Source organism: Lichenostomus cassidix, chromosome 1 (genome assembly GCF_008360975.1).
Source record: "Lichenostomus cassidix isolate B80296 chromosome 1, HeHo_3.0, whole genome shotgun sequence".
Lineage (NCBI taxonomy): Eukaryota > Metazoa > Chordata > Aves > Passeriformes > Meliphagidae > Lichenostomus > Lichenostomus cassidix.
In genome coordinates this window covers 38,538,182-38,545,749 of record NC_139479.1, presented here as the reverse complement: position 1 = coordinate 38,545,749, position 7,568 = coordinate 38,538,182, and the positions used below count along the sequence as shown (strand labels likewise).

Genomic DNA, 7,568 nt, shown 5'->3' with positions numbered 1-7,568 from the left:
CCGTACTACCACCCGCGGGGCCACCGAGTGATGGGTCCCTGAGTCCTCTCTGGTACGCCGGAGGGATTTCGGGTGGCGTTTCCCGGTGCTTATAATTTTGGCTTTTCGGCTTTTCGTGGAGACCTTTAAACCTCAGCCTCACTAGGTACGTAAGGTGCTCTCAGGACTTTGGGGGGGCTGTCCCCGGCTCCGGGGACACTTGGACAACGAGGGGCGAAGTCTTTGTGGAATGCCCTAGCGTCAGCTGTCGGGACGTACACGCGGGGCACAGGCACATGCTGTGCCATCACTTGGTGAAATGTGCCTGTCAGGCTCTGGAGCCTCAGGGAAACCTCCCACAGTTAATCCCTCCAGCTCTTGCAGCTGGAGGGACATGAACAAACAGGGCTGTAGCTCTCTCCTGGTTCCTGGCATCTCCCAGGGCCCCCTCTGCAGTGCCCCCGGTGCTGGGAGCTCCTGGGGGCGTCTGGCTCTCCCCGCAGCGCCGGGTGGGATGCAGTACGCGCCTTCGGAAGAAGCAGCGGGCAAGAAACCTCAGGGAGGCTGGGGGGGCTCTGCAGGGCCGGAGCGGTCTCCCCCCCCCGGGAGGTGTGTGTGTATGTGGGGGGCGGCGTTTGCACACACCGCACCAAGAAGTGGAGAGCATGGGGAAAGACTGGCGGCTGTCGGGGCTCAGCCCCAGTCCCAGGCACCGGCAGGTCGAGGGGCCGTGCCGGTGCCTGGAGCCCGGGACCACGGAAACGAAACCGCTGATAGCGTGTCTGTGGAGAAGCGGGAGAAGGGAAGAAGCAGTCTTTGTTACAGTGGTTTTTTTTTGTTGGGATACCTAACATTCACGAGCCCTTTCGCACCAATGCCCTTTCTCTTACACTTTCAATGCTTTCTAAGGGCACCCACTCGGGACCATCCCACACAGCGTGCAGGCTCCTCCACTGCCAGCTCAGCAGATGCCGTGGCAGCCCAGCCCACTGGCTTGCTAGCCCTACCTGCCCCCAAACACCCATGGAAACCCACACCTGCTTGGAGACACCAATAAGATTGAAAAAGGTTGCTCTGCTGCACAATAGGTAATGTAAAATGTAATGGTAACCTGGTACTGGAACAGTTACCTCCACATTTCCTTTGTCTATACAGTGGCAGTGGTTTTTTTTCCAGCAAAGGGAATAACAAGCAGAAGGCACACATGGAGGTGCAGAAAAACAGCTTCAGGGTCAGGTTCCTGCTTCCCAAGCAAAACCAACCAACCACCACTACCAGTCAAAAGAAATCTCATATGTTTTATTTGCTTTCCATGGACTTGTATATTTAGCACATCTTTTATTGTCCCACTGTGCTTCCAGAAAGTTGCTATACTTCAGCCTGAAATCACAGTCTATGGCATGAGCTTTTGGCAACTCCTTCCTGCTACAGCTGTGAAAGGAGATTTAGCCTTCAGCAGCATTCATTCATCTCAGCACTCATGCCAGATATTAAGCAACTAAATCAGCTGTTGGGGTGGTTCATCGTGCAGCCAAAATTGTCAGCTCCCAAGTGCAGCACACTAGAGATATCACCACCTAAGCCAGAATGACACTAACCTATAATGTCCTCCCAACCAATTGCTGGGTTTTAAGAAGCAATGATTACATCATATACAGCTCATACCAGTTTTGCTATTACCAAAGAACAGCAGAAGCTATGTTAGAGAATGTAACAGCAAAAGTTCTCAGGTTAGCCCAAGCTGGGGGCTTGAACATTGAAATGAATGCGTATTTTAATATTTCATCTTAATTTCCACAGGAGATGAAGCAATAAGAAATCATGTAGGGATTTTTGTCTTTAAAATATGTTCTTTTAATACTCTCAAATAGTAATCCTTAAATGCATGACTTCTTACTTTCATGGGGTTTAAGTGGATTTTAAATAATTCCTAGACCTTGCACAGTCCCTTTATAGATAAATACCTTTTATCCTCTGTACCTGCGTGTATTTTGCTAAGCAAGTATCATGGTGGGGTGTATTAGAAATATCCAGATGGGCAATGCCATCATCTGTGGTACTATAAGGAGTTGCTGAAGAGATAATCAAGGTGTCAAGAGGCTGCAGTGGGTATTGAGCAACAAGAACTTCTGAACTTTAAGAGCAAACAGACTCTTTTTAATTCAATATTCTAGAATGGGAAAGACAAATAGAAGCACCCCAGCAGAACTGTTTTCAAAGAATATTTTCTATGAAATTTCAATGGTGTTATGGGCATATCCCATTTGCTTGAGAATATTTACTTTGCTGCTGGTTATTTGAGAGTCTTTGATGTTTACTCAGCTGACCCATCCTGATTTCTTGCCCTTTGCTGTCCGTAGGCACCTTTTGTCACTGCATGCCTACATGCTTTATATTCAGTTTCCATACGGATCAGAGTTGTCTCTTGGGCAAGCCAGACAAAATGAAACCTCCAGGTTTATTTCAGCTGATTTGAACTGCTGCCAAGGCAAGGGCCACACTCTGTCTCAGGGACTGAGTTTTAAATATCTAGTAAAGAACAGAACGCTCAATTACTATTTATTTCCAGGAGGTATTTCTGCATCTTCTTACAGCTGAATTTTATGAAGACTCACCCCACCAAATTCTAGCCCCAAGCTGTGGTTTGGTTTTACACATGTCAGCGAGGTAGTTTTCTTTCTACAAAAAAAAAAAAAAAAAAAAAAAAAAAAAAAAAAAAAAAAAAAAAAGCCCCCAATGATTTTTAAATCTAGCACGATTGAATGTTTGATTGTAATCATTGTGAAAGGGACCTGGAGTTTAACAAATAAGTAGACAATCAACCTCTCTTTTTCTTTTCAGGATATGTCTTAGTGAAGTGGAAATATTTCTATAAAGCAAGGACATTGGTACTCTATTTTAAAAATCTATATAAAAGATTGAATTTTATAAGACTCTGTGCAGAATTATTCTTTGAGACATATCCTAATTCCTAGTACGCTAAAGATAATTGAATTTTAGGCTTCTGTGTCTATAGAATAAACAGATTAGCAAAGAAAGAAATCTTCAACCAGTTCTTCTAAGCAGATGCCCAAATCACACTGAATACTCTGAGAACTGGTCTTGCTTGCTAGTTTTGTGAGCAGTCCTCAGTGAAGAAGCAGGTACCAGCAGGGGATGAAGAGTGACCATCCTTCTCTCCCCAGGAGGTGATTTCATCAGGTCAGGATTAAGGAAAATAGCAGGGCAGGTTGGAATATCTTGCAGGACTGTCAATCCAACATCTTCCAAGAACAGTACATTCCCAGGAAAATATAAGTAAGAAAAAAAATATGTGCTAACTGCAGCATATGAACAGAAAACCTATGAGCCTCTAGAAAAAAAAACATCATCTGTCTATTTGGGAAAAATAAAAAGCATATGCTTGAAGCTGTTGTCATATAAACACATGCCTAGAACATGAACTTTTCCAGCATGAAAATAAATTGACTTGTCACTAAATATAATTTCTATATACTGAAATTTAAAGTAATTATAGGAGAGTTGCTGGGCTCCATTCACAAATATTTTATTTTAATAACACTCAGTATATTTTCTGTATTTTCAGAGGCATTAGACTTCAGTTTTCTACAGTTAATGTAATAGAAAATTCTGTTGTCATTATTGACTGTAACTGCCAACATACAATTTGAGAATTAGAGTCCAATGTGGAGAACTTGTGATGCATATTGAAAGCAGTTTGTGCTCATACTCCACCTTATAACCAATGCTTAGAACTGAGTTGGTTTTCGAGGAGTTTTAAGGGGATGCACAAGCTGGTTTCAGAGAAAACCAGACATTCACAGACATGGTGCTGTGGTCTGCAATTAGTGGGCTGGTCTGTGGGTTCAGGCTGGTTTGGTCAGACAGGAACAGATAACTGGAATTTAAAGGTTATGACAATGGATTTGATAATATGTGATGATATTCAATACATCCTCCTGCATTAGCGTGACTGCTCATTTCTCATTAGGGTCAGAATGTTCTCATTAGTAAATTTGCCTGCATGATCCAGAAGTGCTCTTGCTTTCTCTGTGGGCTGAAATGAAGTGCTGCCCTGGGGAGAAGGAGCATGGAGGTAACTAAGTCCCAGCCCTCTCTGCTTGGGGCCCTTCAGTGCTGCACCAAGCATAGGCCGGTGAGATCTGAAGCACACCCCTGTCCCAGGGCCAGGCAGGGGTTTGGCCCTTCCACACAAAACAGCTTGATGCTCTCTTTGCAGTTCAATATCCCTATGATCTGTCTTTCTTTTATTTTCTGTAGAGATTCAGAGACTCAGGCTTACAACTCAAATTGTAGGGGACTCTAAAGAACTCCTGATGCAAGGGGAACCTGCCTGTTCCCATCATGGATGGCATCACCTGGTCATGGAGCATTAAAGGGATGCGTTAATGTTTGCTTTAACCAAACATCTGTGTTTCCAGTGACACCGTGACTTGATCCTTTTGTTCTTGTTTAAATTTTACCTGAAATTGTAATTGGGAAATCATTAAACTTTTTCTAGACATGGAGATGACCAGTGTCTGGCTGTGTCCTGCTGGTAGCCAGGACTCAGTACCTTCTTTGTGCAATCCCCTGGGACCTATTGAGTGACCTGGTTTGGGTGTTCCCTGACTAGCAGGGTATAATGAGCACTACTCAGCTGTCACCATTTCACTGCTCTGAGCCCACATAAATTACTGTGCTGGGACTGTTGATGGAACAATTGTGAGGCTTTGGAAATAGAGTCAGGGCTCCCAAGCATGTAGTGCCATGAGCTGTTTCGCTGTTTTGCTGTGTGGGGCTTCCCCCTAGAAACCCCAAACCATCTATACTGGAGAGGCACTCAGTCATCTCTTGGGAAGTGATCAGTCACTAAAAAGATGGAGATCCCCTGTAATGAAATAACACAGCCTTTCTCTTCTGACATCAGCAGATTATCCCTGTGAAGGCACTGGACCCATGGATTTGAGTTTAATCTCCTCCTTTCAAGGATACAGTTAACCTCAAAGGTATCATTATTTGGGAATATGTTTGAGCATTTTTTTCTTCCAACATTTGAAAGGATTTCCTTCCTGTTATCTTAAATTTGACTGACTTTAAGGTAAGCAAAATTCATTTTAGTTTATAAAAACTTATTTTAAAATGCTACTGTGCTACAGAACTGGTTGTACCTATGCTCAGGGGTATGAGCAGAGAGCAAAAGGAGCAGAGTCAGGCACACAAATGGCCTTTCTTCCTGCACTATAAGGGGTAAGCACTGCAGGTAATCCAGATGCCCGATTCAGGCAGAACAATTGTCAGCCTTTGACAGAATTGACAAATAACACTATCCCCCTGATTTATTGCAGTGTTATCTTCTCACTCTACTGTTTTGAGGTTGGATGAGAGACCCCTCTATGAAGTCTGGGCCCTCATGGCTGTATGACACTTCCCATAAGACATGAAATGCATAAATGGGAGAGAACTTACCTGCTTTATTGATGAAATATTTGATCTCGAAGGTCTGTAGTCTCAATTCAATAGTGTCCATATGCCACAGGTTTTTGGGAATATTGGTGAGAAAACCCCCATTCCTGGGACTCATAAGGCAATGAACACAGAACCTGGCTCACACCTGAAATCTGACATGTTGTATCTATTTAGCTTGTTCATGTGTAGCTTATACAGTAAACACATCAGCAAATTATTACGGTGTCTATTATACTTAAGGTTGCCAAATATTTTCAATTTAATCATCTCCTTTCCTGTTTTTATGTGATCAGTTTTCCTAAAAAAATATTCTGTGGCTTCGAATTTCCTCTCTGTGGCTTTTGCCCCTAAATTATTTTCCTAAGTCTCTTTTTTACAATGTTCTTTCATCCACGTTTGAAGTGGTGATGGTTTAAAAAAAAAAAAAAAAAGGAAAAAAAAGTGGTTTCCACATAGACTAAACCTCCCAAACTATGAGAGTCACAGCAAAGTTAACGTGGATATAACCTGCATTGAAGACCAGTGTCCTCCAGAGAGGTTTTGATTAATTTTCCACTAATTTTGACTGTTTTGTAGTAGCAACCTTTCATTTTGGGAAAGAAATTTAAGAGATTTGACTGGAAAGGCAGATACTTAACATAGGTTGTCCTCAGTCTGAAGCCTCCAGATATATTATGCTCATTAAGTGTCCCATTCGTCTGTCTGCATTTTTGTTTCTAAGAAGCAGAGCCTGTACCCTCTTTAGGATGAATAACTTGGAAAGAAAGAATTTACAAGCTCCACAAGTTTATTGGTTCCAGATTTCTTTCCTTTCTTTTTTTTCCCCCTCCACACATAATTTGAGATGCCTTCTCCTTAAAAGTTTAGATAAATATGTTGAAAACATTAATACATCATAAAGGTCAAAAGATTAACCATTCCAGAGTCAGCCAACCTCAAGAATTATTATAGTGAGATTTACATGATCTATATCCATCTCAAAAGACATAGTATCAAGGACAGTTACAAACTTGCTCCAGGATTTCAATCTGTTTTCTGAGCTGCCTGTAAATTCATATCCTGTTTAATTCTTTGCTCAAACATAAACTACAGAGAAAAGACTTTACCACATTACCAAAAATTAACATGAAACTCCTCTGATCTTGGTAGGCAAGATGTACATAACATCAAATAAAGAGTGCATTGTCACTGCAACACTGATATTTTTCAGGTATGCTCTCAGCCATCTAGAGACTGACCTCAGACAAAAAGTCTATTACTTTTCACAGTGGTATAAATAGTTCCAGGAAAATAAATAGAGTGCTCCATATACAGCAAACTAGATAAATTACACTTCAGGGGGAAAAACCCCAAACCAAACTAAACAAACCAACAGTGAAGTTACCTTATAATAATAGCTGCTAGGTATGTTAACTTCATCTCTACAGATTAGTTCTGTTAATTTGAAACTACACACCAGTTATACAGACCAAGACAAACTAGGAGGGACTTTGCCATGTCTTTCAATTTAGAAGGATAGCTACTGTGCCTTCTTCTCATTTTAGGGACTTCAGGATAACAACATTGGGCCAGCTGTGAGGAATTAATTAATTCTTCATACTGTACTGCAGCTGAGGAGTTGGGCTGCATGGTAGCTGTTTCAAAGTACAATTAAGATCCATCTTTTCTGTAATCCTTATTTTCTAAGGAAGTAATGGTCAGAACTGATAAATGCTAGGTGTGCCTGTGGCTAAACCCAGAACTAAAATAAACTTTGTTTTGGGATGAATCTGAAATGAAAATTGCTCCATGTTTTCTAATCCTTAGGACTAAATCTTGACTCCCAATCTGCCTGAGAAAGCTCTGATGAAGAGCAGCAACAGCAGCAGGAGCCAGAAGCAGACCAGCTGCTGAAAATCAGGAAGGGTGAAGAGTATTTCTTTCCATGACAGACATCACCTGGCAGTTGTCAAGGGTGGCAATATGAGAGATAGGTACTGGGATGTGAAGGTAAAAATCTTCCTTTCCCTCTAAAGAAATAGACTGAACTGCTATTTTACAGCTAAGGGAAAAGCCATTTATTTTTTTCCAAACACACCACAGAAGTTGATGTTACTGAACAAACTTGTCTCAGATCATCT

General features: G+C 41.9%; 1 long non-coding RNA gene across 1 annotated transcript; it reads right to left on the bottom strand.

Annotated features, from left to right (window-relative positions):
* Window positions 1-3,671: 3,671 nt before the first annotated feature.
* On the bottom strand, window positions 3,672-7,005 carry LOC146444557 (uncharacterized). The gene is made up of 3 exons (XR_014851149.1): window positions 6,833-7,005; window positions 5,449-5,593; window positions 3,672-4,463 (listed from the first exon to the last, which is right to left on the bottom strand). It is a non-coding gene; the product is annotated as an uncharacterized LOC146444557 (long non-coding RNA).
* Window positions 7,006-7,568: the final 563 nt, after the last annotated feature.